The sequence below is a fragment of the Nomia melanderi genome, chromosome 3 (genome assembly GCF_051020985.1).
Source record: "Nomia melanderi isolate GNS246 chromosome 3, iyNomMela1, whole genome shotgun sequence".
NCBI classification, from domain to species: Eukaryota; Metazoa; Arthropoda; class Insecta; order Hymenoptera; family Halictidae; genus Nomia; species Nomia melanderi.
Genome location: NC_135001.1, coordinates 5,981,870 through 5,996,090, shown reverse-complemented (window position 1 = coordinate 5,996,090; position 14,221 = coordinate 5,981,870). Strand labels below are relative to the sequence as shown.

General features: G+C 40.0%; 1 protein-coding gene across 5 annotated transcripts in view; it reads right to left on the bottom strand.

Annotated features, from left to right (window-relative positions):
• Positions 1–14,221, bottom strand: part of NLG-5 (neuroligin 5) — a 250,622-nt gene that overhangs the window by 164,200 nt on the left and 72,201 nt on the right. For 3 of the 5 annotated variants that reach the window (XM_076365774.1, XM_076365775.1, XM_076365777.1), the window contains exon 2: positions 9,937–10,030. The exons of the other annotated variants lie outside the window; for them this stretch is intronic. The gene's annotated coding sequence lies outside the window, so the exon portion shown is untranslated. The remainder of the gene's footprint in view (positions 1–9,936; positions 10,031–14,221) is intronic. 5 annotated transcript variants of the gene reach the window in all.

Here is a 14,221-nt window from a genome sequence, read left to right as displayed (position 1 = left end):
CGGACGGCAGCTTCGGGAACAGGGCCTGTCTCGCGGGGAACTGTTGTTCCTGTGGAACGCTAACGAACGGGAACGGACCGCGGGAAGTTGGAGCGAGCATAATCGCGTCGACTTCTCGAGTGGACCTGGCCGGAATACCAACGGCGAACAGATTACTCGATCGAATTTTTCTTTGAATTTCCTACCGGATAAGATGCTTTGTAAGTAGATTATGGACGTTTCTTCAAATTCGAGGCTTTTAAAGTTTGCTCCTTATATCGGACGGCCGAAGACGAATTTATTCCTTTGGGTACGGGTAACCTTTTGTATAACGGCGAAAGTTGAAAATGTGATTTAACGTTTGTCGAGGATTCCGTTTCGATAAGTTTCGTTTGCACTGAATGACCATGAATCTTTGTATTATGTCTGTGTCACTTTGTTCGCGGTTTTGTTGTTCTGTTTGTGTGTCTATAATTTAATTCATATCTCTGTGCTGAGTTGATTCTAGGAGAATTAAGCAGGGCATTTAAAAGGCAATGAATATCGAATATTAAGAATATAATATTTTCACGGAAAATGATTCGAAGTGTTATGAACTACACTTAGTTTAATGCTTCCAGGACTAAATATCAGGAGAATTAAGTAATATTTTTCCACGATGGGAGTATGGAGAGTTCCAAGAAGTTCGACGGGCATTTCACGGCGGAACAGTACGAAAACGTCGAACAAAAGCGATGAAGTTTAATATCGACGGAGGAGGGGGAAGGGCAATTCAAATCTTCATTAATCTCGGGGCAAGCAAAGATATAACATTCGGTGGCAATAAAATCGCACGTTCACGGAATTGCCGGGGTTACGGTAATCGATATCAGAAATCAACCTATTAACTCCTCGAAATGGATAAAGTTTCAAGTGCTATCGAAAGGTACGGTAATTGCAGCAGCGGAACTTTCGGGTATGATCTAATTTTAGCCCCAGCTACCTGCAGACATTAGCACGTGACTAAGAAATAACGAGGCTATTAGATGGTGGCTGTAGTAGTCCCAGAAACACTTCCCGCCGACAATTTTCAATATACTTTCCGCGTTTTTCAACGGAAACGATCGCCGAATAGGATTCTATTGAAAATAAAAACGGAACGAAACATTCGGTATTCCAATTTCTGGTTTGCACCATTTGATTCCATTATTGCCTGTGTATTCCACGTACAAGAGAATCATTTTTGCTCGTAGAATTACACGCATGACGTGGATAAAATACAGTAGCATCTATCTGGACAAATATAACAGATTTATTCGTCGTCGGTTAATAAAAAGAAAAAGAAAAAATCTTTCACTGCGCACTGCAGTACGTCTGCGTGGAACGAATGTTTGAAATAGACATTCAAAATATAGAACAATATATTCGTTACTCGAAAGTAACTTGACAGTTCTAATGAAACTAATATTGACATCACACAGGTGAAACATATTCTATTCTCCAATCACAACTGAATAATTCACTTGGAAAATATTACAAAACTACTATTAACCTAATACATTTAGAAAAATTGTATTCATTCAATCAAATCTAAGGTCTCAGAGAACCAGCAACACGGAACAGTATTCTAAATACTATACAAAAGTAAACGTTCATATCAACTGATGCAATTATAGTAATATCTATCCTAATTCTTGTATTTGAAGCTTCAACTTCCAAACCCAATACAAATGAAACTACGCCAGTGAACTGCATTCATTCAATCAAGTCTAAGGTCTCAAAAAACCAGCAACGGAAAACATCATTCTAAATACTATATAAAAATAAAAATTCACTTGAACATCAATTAATGCAATTATAGTAATATCTATCCTAATTCTTGCATTTGAAGCTTCAACTTCCAAAACCAACGTAAATGAAGTTATTCCAGTAAACCTAGTATCGATCTCAGAAATAACCGAGGACCTCTCTAAATCAGAAACGTACCCAGGCCCAGTGCAATCCAGATAGTAGGTCGTAACAAATCAATCGAACGAGCTAGCAAGATCGATAAATCGCTCGATCTCTGGTGTTACCAAGGAAATCAGCAATGCAGAGCAGCGTGGGCCCTAGTTAGCCGGCTAAGGATCGCGACATGGTCACCTTCCAGTGACAAGAGGCCGGCTATCTCTGCGGAAGATAAGCGCCGCGGATAGCTGCGAGTCTGCGTCCGATCCTCGGTGTACTTCGAGCCTCGTTATACGCATTAAGGGAGCACGTAGCTAGTAGGAGTTTGCTTTGCAGGGGCACGTTCGCATGCGGCTCACGTGCCTGGATAGATTTTGCATGTTTGACCTACGGTTACGCAAGTGGAGACTGGCCAGGTGTCCTTCGCGTCGAAGCTGCATTGCGCAGGTTGTCCGAACGGTTCCGGAGTCTTCTCCGAGTTTGACTTTTGCATTCCTGGGTGGACGCGAACGCTGCACGGGATCCGGAATTAGGGTGTGCAGAGGTAAACCAACTAACGTGTGTGTGTAGAGTAATTTACGGGGTATGCTAACGTTACTGATTAAAGGATTGCGTAGTCTTCAATGAAATGTTGGTTTTAGATGATTTTAGGATTCGTTATTTTTTGTTACTTTTAAATCAATTCGCATTCTATATCTTTGAATTTCTGCTTTCTATATTATAGTGATTACTATATTATAGATAGTGAAAGAGTGGATCTTGAATAATCGAGAACTAGGAACAAATATATGTATTTAATAAAATATGAAAACAGGCATTCTTCTCACTCGCACTCATCAGAAACACTCACATGCACCCCTGTCCTTCACTCACAGTCATTCTTACATTCACTCTTCTTAAAAATACCTTAACCTACGCTAAAAATTCTAGATACTATAATATCTTGTTTTGATTTTCTGTATCTCTAAATTGTGAATACGGATTGAAAGTTTCTGTGTTTCTAATTTTTACATTACAAATTTTAAATCTGTGAACCTGTAGATTTCAAATTCCAGATCTGTGAATCTGTAAACTTCGAATTCTAAATCTATAAATCTCTAAATATCAAGTTCCAAACCCTTACATTTCCAGTTAATAAATATTGTAGTATCTAGAATTTTTAGCGTAATTTAGCGTATTCCAAACAACAATTCTAATCAAAAACAACCCCTAAGTCTCTAAATTACAAATTCCATTACCATCAACTTATTCATTCAACCATAACGACGCCTCTCCGTGTCAAGGCCACCAGAAAAGCACGTCATGCCCGAAAATCGCACAATTTTTCAAAGGGGAATCATCGAGCCCTGTCCTCTCGCGTTCATTTTCAAACGCGTGTGCACTGGTTGAATTATTTCTATCGAAACGCGCGTCCTCCCATTCTCGATCGCGCACAAACGTGCACCGGCCAGGCCGACAATTAACTCGGTCAACAAATGCGACATTGCTGGTGCCCTACGTACCCAAAGTTAGTTTTGATTACGTGCAGCCCGATACAGGCGATCGACGGCTAGAAATATCCGCTCGCGCTACGGCTCATTGTTCTTTTGTTACTAGAGCAGCGACTGTTTAACCTGACGCGACACGCCGAGATGTAGATAAAACACGATCGCGCTTAGACACCTCGTCGAACTGTTGTTTAGCCAACAACCTTGCTCAAACATCGGAAACACCGGCTGATTCAACGGTTCATCGCGGATATACCCTCGAAGGTACACGAACGTAAGGAATATCATGACTTTTCACGTCTCATCTGATATTTTATTTTGCAAAACAAGTCACACGTGAATAAGTTAGTGGTCTCTTGTTGGAATGTTCTACTGAAACAGCTGTAAAAGTATGGAACTTTTACGCAATCGTATAAAACTTTTACGTTTGTACATAAAAGCATGAAAGATTGAAGTGAATGGTGAAACGGTGGAATAACTCTGTCGAGATATTCCTTAGGTGAATCAATTCTTCCGTTAATTTTCTGGATTGTCAGGAATTATAAATATTAATCGGATGCACCGTAAACTTCTTTTACGACTTTGACGTGAGCTGTGTACTTATTATTCGAGCAGTGAAGCTTTTCATTTTGATATTTAATAATATGAACATAAAAGTATGTGAAGTAATTAATATTACAAGAAATTATTAATCTGCGTGGAATATAAGTATAGAAATATACACATTTTTATTTTATTTTTGGCGATCTGATAAGAGGAATAATATATTTAAAATTGCTTGAAGAAGTAATCCAGATTTTGTACGAATATAAATATCAAAGTCGATATCAAATATTTCACGTGTTAATGATACTAGACCCATTATTTACATTTTCGGTAGAATAAACGACGATTGGTCAGTCACTCACCGGTAAACGTTCATATCCCTCCATACTCGTGGATTCAATAGAGCATTTCGAACTGTAACTATATTTTTCAAGCGTCCATCGTGCTCGTGCCGAGTTATATCGTTATTTACATCGTTCATAAACGGAACGTCGTCTCATTCGGCTTTCATCGATCCGCTCGCGCCGCGAAAATTCTCGATGACCGTTCAGTTATAATCGCGCCAATACGAGCACCTGGATTAAATCCGTTATCACGCTGAACCTTTTTCGAATTTTCAATTTTCGCTGCCATAGTAGCACTTAAAGGTCGAGTATTAACGAATTTACACGTCTAACATCTCGGTTAGACAAATAAAATTAAGTCTCGATAAAAAAATAGAAAAATGTCGCAATTAAACTTTAAAGGATTAGTATTGTTTTGTATTAAAAAAAAATAATGCTTCAGTTTTTTTTAATATGTTTCTAATAAAATCATTGTACGTTGATGAATAATTATAAAAAAGGTAGAGCAATCATTTCTCTCATAATGCTTCGTTTTCTAAATAAATGAATTACATGTGATTAATTTATTTGTACTATACTATCAAATGTAGTCGAGTTATCTGATTTAGATTAGATTAAACTTGACAATCTCGAGGACGAAATTTCCTATAAGAAAATTTTCATCTGTTTTCCATCAATTTTTTATTCGACTTTCGCAAAATCTTCAAAGAAGCTTCATGACTTTTTGAAAAGTTGATTTACCAATGTTTCTCGGGGCAGTTATCAATCACAGTACCTGTAGTATATAAACAAGCGGCCAGCAATTTTCAGCACCGATCACGGTGCGTAGTTTCGACCATGTCATTGTGTTTTATTTATTTTCAACTCTGCTACGGACAATTGAACGTTCACAGTCTCCGCGCGGCGTCATCGTTCGAAGCATTGATCGATACGTCAATTCCGCAATATCCTTTCCTAACAAATTGGAAAACTCAAGCAAACGTCACCAATCATTCTTTTGGTTTTTTAATATTTATATTGAATATTTGTTTCATCACCATGTCTGAAACGTAAATTCATTTATGTACTTTGTACATCAATTGCACAATGTTATCTTCCAATAAATTTCAGAACACACGTTACTAATCATTTTTCTATTTTAATATTTATATTCAATTTAACTTTACTCCTATGTTTTAACATCCTTTGAAACTTAAACCGTTCAATTACCATTGATATTGATCAACTGCACAATGCCACTTTACCAACAATTCTTCTATTTTTTAATATTCATATTTAATTCAACTTCCTTTTACTCCTATATTTTAACATTTATATTCCATCACATCAATTTCATAATGTCATGTTCCAACAAATGTCGAAACACGTTACCAATCAATCATCCATTTTCTAATACTTATGTACATTCAACACTCGTATCATATCGTCTAAAACGTAACCCGTTCAATTATCGTTGAATGTTCGAAACTTTCACGCGAATCAGAGAACAACAACGGCAGTTCAGAACTGTGAGGCCGGAGAACAACAGGCGCCGTTGGTACTCATTAAAAATATGAGAATTCGTAAAAGGAAAGCGTAACTTTCTTCGTCCGGTCGGCACGAATGAAAAGAAGAGCACCGAACCGTTATGGGGAAAAATGTTCGCCGGGCACAAAGAGCTTACAATTTCATAATTGCGACGCTTTTCCCAGGCCGGCGAAACACGCATAAAACAATGCTCCCGGGGTAATGTTACATATAGCAACGCTCGTGTCGCTTGTCCGCGGGAAAATATTGCTTTTCGCGGTTCTGCGACGATGCACCCTTTCCAAAGTGTACTTCCCAGTGCACAGCGTTGCGCACAATGACGCGTTAAACCGTCGAAATTATTCCATTCCTCTTTGCTTGACATTAGAATCAAAGTCATTATAGAGGACGCATAACATTCCATACATAATTCAATTGGAATCGTTTCAATCCTGAAGTATCCGAGATCTCTTCCAATTCCGAGTCGTCTCGGTCTGACCCAGACGATCCCCTTCTACTTCGCTAAAGGAAAACGACATGCATCGTTAAAGGCAGCCTTTCAAAAGAATTAACTGAATAATGGGGCTCGCTTTAGAGTGGATTGGAACGTCTTTGACTTGGACGAACCACTGAGAGTTGTTCAACGTTCCAATAAATTTATAAATTTTGAAAAAGACCAATTGCTGGAGAAATATTTCTTAAAATATCATATATCATTCCTTATAAGAAACGTCAGCTCAGCTTAGAATAAACACACTTCACTCTAGGAAATCATAAGAATTCCCAAGAAAAACAACTTCCGAATAACAAAATCAAAGAAAAACCATTCAATACAGAGTTCCCAACAAAATAACTGTCATATTCAAACGACTGATAATATAATCCTAAATTCTTCCCAGAACTCGACCGCGAAGTACATTAATTTACCAGTACAAACAGCCGCAGGAAAATATCGTTCCCCTTCCGAGAACACGTTAAGAAAACGAAAGTAAACAAAGCAATGTGAAGAGAGGGGCGGTGGTTCAAGCAAAATTTCACGTTTCTCCGGGGAGGTTCCGTATTACCGGACCGATGTAACCAAAAGGTTTTCCTTGGGGATGGAAGATGAAAATTTTTCAAATTTCCGTGAGCCACCGCGGTATTCCGCGGGAATAATGACGGCGGAGTGGCTCTCCTTGGGAGCGACAGGCACGGCCGCGCTGAAATCACGAACAGATGGCTTTCCAGTATTAAATTTGGTTCGCGGTAAATTACAGGACGCTCGGCGGCCCGGTCGTCAGGCTCTCAGGTTTGCCTGGGGCCAACAAAATGTATAAGCTGCCGCGGACGACCTATCTACCGTGTCGACTTACAATTAAAAAGTTAAATTGAAATTATTCCGGTTCCTCCGTACTTCCGGCTGCGCGTTAAATTGGAGTTACCGTTAATATCAATTCCGCGGATCCGGCTTGAATGTAAGAAAGCTGTGGCTCGTGAACGAATGATCAATGTAACTGAGGATGGATGACCTGACGTTGCTTGATACGCGAGGAGCTGCTGCGAGTTGTATTTGCAAGACAAGGGGATATGATTTTGTGTGTAACGATGAATACAAGTTGAGGGACAGTTGGTTTTGTGGAAATTTACATTTTAATGGAAATTCATTCTTAGATTGCTCATGGATAGATTTTCCGATTTGTCTTTGTGACTTGGAGTTTCTACTGAAAAGAGAAGCTTCAATCTTTCTTATACTTAGTAGTTAGAATTAATATATACAATATTCTAGAAATTAAATGACGTCCACATCAATATTATAATACGCTAATCTACTAACTTCCAATCTCGCACTGGTAATCACAAATACTAAAAGAAACCGAGAACAAAACAAAATCTTCCATACAATGAATTACCAAAATTTTCCTTCGAAATTGGTATGAATTATAAACACGAAATGTAAAATAAAAAATAAGATTGTACTAAGGTGAAACACGTTTGAATTATACTAATATTATATTCTACTGATTATACTAAAATGAAACACATTTAGAAAGTCAAAGCTACTAATATCTTTTTCCAGCGTCTGTTTCTTCTAATCATTATTGCCCCGGGACCGAAGACATTACTCGGTTTACAGTAAGACAGATCAAAGGGAAGCAGAGTGGCATCCTTAAGGGCCATTAAAATCCATGCCGGGATTTGCCTCAGTACCAAGGACGCTCGCCCCGAAAAGAAGACGCCGCGATGCGAAGGGCGAGATGGAAACCAGTTCGGTAGTATCGCTTTGGTTCGCTTTACAATTCAAAGGAGGTTCGCGACTCCTTTTAAGTATTCAGGATGCGGAATCGTCGTGGGAGCACGACAGTAAGTGATGGCGAGCTTTTTTCCCTTCTCGAGTGCATCGAGCTTCCTCGTCGTCCGTGACCACCAAGATTATGTCACGGGGCGGGAGGCGTTGTAATTGAAATCCACGCTTAAAATGCAGACGCAGCCTCGCCGCCTTGACAGAACCCCGACAACTCGCGGGTTCCGAATGAAAAATAGAGCGGGCCGTCTTCTCCGCGCGTCGCGCCGCTCCTGTTCTCTCGCGGACTCTGTCTCACGACAAAATTCTTCTGAATACACAAGGGGATCGCTGTGAAACTTCCTTTGAATTGCAGAGCGAATCAGATACCGGGGGTTTCGGGGGACTCGATTGAAGCTTGTCGTTTCGTGCAAACGCTTGGGTCTTGCTTGGGTTTCGTCTAGGGTGCGGTAGGTCCGGAACTGAGTCTGGTTGAGTTTGCGAGGAGTTCGATAGAATCTGAGATACAGCTTCCTTGGACCTGATCGGATCTGAGTGGAATTCAAAGTGGGTCTGATTAGATATCGTTTGGGTTTGGCATAGGATTAATTGAGCATGAGTTGGGTCCAATGTGAGTCCCGTTTGGTATGTGTTGGTCCAAGGTGGATGTCATTCGGTATGAGTTAAGTTTGAACTATTTCCAGTTGTACTTTTGTTAATACTGATCTGAATGTTATAGGCTTTCGATTCAATTTAAACTAGGCCCAATTGGAGATTACTTGGATTTAAAAGTAAACCCTAAATGATATTAGTTTGATCGAAAGTAGAGCTATGTTTATAGCTGATTGTAGCTGCGTTTGCTTCGGTCTGAGTCTAATTGAGTCTTGCTTAGAATAACTAGATAGAAGTTATGTCCGTGTTAGATACGAATCTGGCCCTAATTGGGTCCGTTGAATCTTAACAAGAACTAAATGAACTTGTTAGATCCCATTCCAGATCCGAGGCACTTTACTACCCACCGAGAAACAATTTATTTCTGAATGTATTTACGATTGTTAGCCTAAAGCGTCGTATTTGTCGCGATGTCGATATCTAATTAAATTTGGCAATAAAGAAAACTTTATGGAGTGAAGTTTACGAGCCTCTTCGGGAGGACACGTTAAAGCGTTTCGTAATTTTTAAGACAGCGATACGAGGTTTACGGGAGGATCGCGAGGACCGTAAGAATTCATGGCCCCATTATAAATTAACTGCCAACCTCTAGCTTCTAGCTTTCAGCGGAGGGGTAGCTTTTTATTGGTAACAATAAAAACGTCGGAACATTTAGCAAGTCGTTATCAAGGTAGTAAACAATACAGGGTGTCGCAACTTAATTGCTCCTGCATTGTTCAGCATAGGATTACTCGAAGTTCACGGAATAAATTCTCAAGCAGCCTCGTTAAATTATAAGAATCCGCCGAGTGCTGGAGACTGTTCTTAAACGAACGAAACTTTCCTACGACTTTCTATAATTAACACTAACGGAACGCAATCATTCAAAATTCGACATTATAAAGCATTTTCTTCGTATACCTCCTGCAAAACAAATTCAAAAAATGTCCATACGTAAATATAAGCATCCTTATTCCTTTCCCAATTTAATTCCATTAATAATACAACATCGCCACAGAAATCGCTCCCAAAAACTTTCTCCGAAATTCAAAGTCTTATTATTTAACTTGCAATCGCAATTTACAATTACTAATTATAACCGACCGTATGATTCCAACTTACAATTATCAGTTATAATTCCAACTCAAAATTACACTATATTTTAATTACAACAATCACCTTACAATTTAACCTCTAACTTCAATTCATTCCAACCAAAACGAAACTCTCGACTCACCATTTGTACAACAACCTTTCCAACCCCTGTTCCTTTTCTTCCTCGAAATCTTTCAAAGGTCTACCATCTCCGCTGCCAATTCACGAGAAAAAACCTGCAACAAGGCCAACAGAACAGGATCAGTGAAGAATCGTTCGAACCTGTCGCAGTTTGTCGCAGAGGCTAAAATTGCATTTGCATTTTCGAGCCGTGTTCCGCGAGCAGTTTACTCGCTCGCCATGCTTCGGCCGGCCGGATGAAAGGAAGGAAGTCGCTTAAAAAGGAAAACAAGCCGGTCGATCGCCGTCGAGAAAATACACTGTCGCGACAACCGTTGAGACTAACTACTTTATGAAATTACGTGCAGCGCCGAGTCACCGCGGCGCAGCCCGGTTTTCGCGAGACGACGCTGGTCGTGCCTGGAATTCCATCTCGCATTCCCTGTTCACGGACCAGACCCCCTTTTCAATCCACAGTGAGGTTTTTAACCCGTCGCGCGATTTCTTTCCTGACATTGTTCACCTGACCGAGGTCATTATTGACGGGGAACAAGGAAACGCGAAGAAGCTTTCTTGTTCATTGTATTTAACACATTGATTACCACGGCAGTCACCGGAGCTCCCAAATTAGAAGAAAATAATTATAACTTGTAAGATAACTGGTGTCGAATAAAAATGTCGAGTAGCCTAGATAACTAGATAATAATGCAATGGAAGAATTGTGATTCTCTGATAACTAAGTTCTGATAACTAATAATTCTTCCTCTTTATCTTTACTACAGAAAGATTGAGTGATAATAATTAAATTGTCAATAATTACAAAAAGAAGACAGGTATAGCTCATTTCGACTCGTAGCTGTAATATTAACCCTTACCCTGCCAACGTCGTCAACGCGGAAAATTTGTCGAGAAAGAGCCAGCATCGCTCCCAGTGACCTTTTATGTTTAACAGCAACAAATGTAATCATCAACGGAATTTTTCATGTTTTCTGTTGTCCCCTCTTTATCTGTGCTTCGGATTATACATTATGATATTACGTTTCCCATTTCTATTCAATTTACAAATGGCACTCAAAGGGTTAAATGCAATCTAAAAACTCTGTCGCGGATCTGACTCGATGTTATAATGCAATGGGTTAAAAGCGAGAAGCATGAAAGGGGTAGAGAGGGAGGGGGGAGAAAGAAATCCGTCGACGGCCGGGAGAATAAATAGTCGCGTTAAACGCGGCGGTTCCGGTGAAAAGGATTCGGCGGCGCTCCCGGCGCGGCCGACCTTTTCCCGGCCCTTCCTTCCGACCCCGTAATATTCCCCTACCATCGTTCGTTATTTTGTCGCGAGTCCCAGCCCGAGATTGTACGCTCGTTCCGGGGCTGATTTATTATCGCGAATGGACGTATCCGCGTGAAATTTATTCCCCCTCGCGGCACTTCGGGTATACAGGGTGTTTCAATTTGTCTCCGCCAAACGGAGCAGCATGTTCTATGATTAATAATGGGGGAAAACGATATATAAACTAAGGCTCGTAGGTGCTCGTTTACAAAAATGAAAGTACGAAACTGATAAACAATTGGTTTTTCACTTGATTTCCTAAACGGTAATATCTCATAGTGTTAGAGAAGTTATTTTCCATCAGCGATCGCTCTACGAATATGTCATTGTACTTTGGTAAGAAATATATTGATCTTAAAAATGAGAAACCAGTTATTTGCAAATTCGTTTGTGCAACGTTTTTCTTAAATAATAGTTTTACCATATAAAACTATGTTTGTAGAATATTTTTATTTTATATTATCTTCATTATATAACGCTACGTTTATATAACATTTTTATGCTTCGTTATATAACGCTCTGCTTATATAACGTTTTTATTGTATATTTTAGTGTGTAGCACTATGTTTATGTAACACTTTCCTCTTTTGTTATCAATTATAGAACACGCTGATGCCTCTCGACGGAAATAAATTTAAACACCCCGTACATCTCGATTGCAGCGGGATGTAATTTGTTAAGCGACTCTTCGTTTCACTGAGGATGCGGATGGTGGGGGTTGATGGTACATAGTAATTGGCCCTTGTTCGGAGTTACGCGATATAATTGTTTCTGTGTTTAGCAGCGGAGTATGTCCCGCGTTGCGTGAAATATATTCGCTTTGCCGGAGTAGCATGGTCGGCTGATCTTTCCAAGTTGCGAGCGCAAATGACATTGTGACATTTGAGAACCGTTTGGAAAGTGAGCTTAAGGAATAACGAAACTCTGACATTAATCAAAGTTTCCTATTGTACCGTTCGAACGAATTCTGTGGCTCCTAAAAAATAATCTTGGCACAGACTGAAATTGAACTTTGAGTTTGTACCGAGTAATTTTTAGAAGGCAATGTGTCTTGGCCGATCATCGATGAAGTTACTCTACTTGTTTCATTAAGAACTGATCATAGGTAACATGATTGATCGCGGACTAGGCACCGCGGTATTGATCCCCTTACGAGGAACTCATTCATCTATTATTGTCGGATCAGTGACATGCTTTGCTCCACTTTTGTGACTGTGAATAGATTCCATTTTACATGTTCCGATGGAGGTAGAATATTGTTGGACTGGTTTTGTAATGATCATTGGATATTTCTTTCTTTTATAGAAATCGTCTTCTTTCAACCTGTAATATTTCATTGTCGTGCAGGTAAAATATAATAATTACGAAAAATATAATTTATTTTAATTTAATATCGTATTAACATAATATAATATAATTTCTTTTTAACTGTCAACATTTCATTATAATTAGGAATGATAACTGTAACGATTCAACGAAAGTCTGTCTTATTTGATTAATGATTGTTAGTCTCGTTCCCATAACGTGATTAGGATCACCTCTGACTCTAACTTATCTGACCATGAAACGAACTTATTCTACGCGATCGAATACACCCCGAAACTGTTCTACTTGTCTGATCACATAATGAACTTATTCTACTTGCCTGGCTACATAACGGGATAGTTCTACTCATCTAATTACCAGGCAAAGTTCTGTTTGTGTGATTACATACAGAACTTGTTTTGCTCGCCTAACCACGCAAGGAGCTTCATACAATGCCACTAATCGTCTAACAAAAAAATCATCTAATTAATCGAATAATACACATCTTCGCTCACTAAAAAGAACCAATACAGAAGTATAAAATTCTTCTTATAACCAAACTCCAATAATATACCTATTACTTATCTAAACCAAAACCATTTCCGAACCACTTATTCAATTCCAAATCCAATTACTGCTGCCAATGATTTAATCGGGCCAAAACTACCCCCGGCCCGGCGAAACCAATAAAAAACATAGAAATTCATGATTCCAATCGAACTGGAACACTACATTATTCATCGAAACCAAGATCAGCCTCCACCCAGTTATTCAATTCCAAATCTAATCATTGCCACCTAATGAGCTGTTCGATCCGCAACTGCCCCCATTCGCTTGCCCCATCAAACGTTTCCATTAGAGGCTGGCCCGCCTTCATCCGCGCTGTTCGACGTCCAACTGATCATTTCGCCGTGACGGTGGCACAAGGGTGGAACCGTTCAACTGTTTGCCGAATGGAATCGCGTGCGGTCTCCCGTGGAACGACCGGCCAAGTCACCGGACACGGTGGATAGGTCGTCGCCGGATACTGAATTAAAGAAGCGCTGATTTAGAAGCGAGGACGGCCGCGAGTCCATTAGCAAAAATTAGCATACGCTTCTGTGAGACGCGTTATCGCGAGCAATGCTACGGAACCGGGGAATTATTTTCTCTAATCCAATTAGAGGGACGATAAAAGCTCACGCCCCAGTTTCTGTCCGTGGCAATCGGTCTTCATTAGCCGTGGGACTAACTTTTACTACGGCTTAGCTTAAATTAAGCTCGCGTGCTCCTGCTAATCGCGTGATAACGAATCACTTTGAAAACGAGCCCGTCGCTTCGCCTCGTCTCGACTCGACTCGGTTCGGCTCGAGTCGCGTGCGACCGGATCGAGTATCGAAAATCGTTCCCGTTGCTTTCATCCCCGAGGAACAAGGGTATCTGTCGCAACAGCCGTACCGTGTTAATCCTTCGGCGCTCGGACGTCCGAATTTACTTGGTTTTGCTCCCCTTTTTATCGCATCGTACACTGACACGCGCGATCTCGGATTGAATATCGGCGTCCGAGTGACCCGGAAAGTGCAACGGGAAAGAAGGGAAAGCTGTTTTCGGGATACTGGAGTAGGTGAAAGCGAACGTTCACTTGGGTGTATAGAAGGAACTGTAGGTAATTGAAATTTCTTCCTCGTTTTAG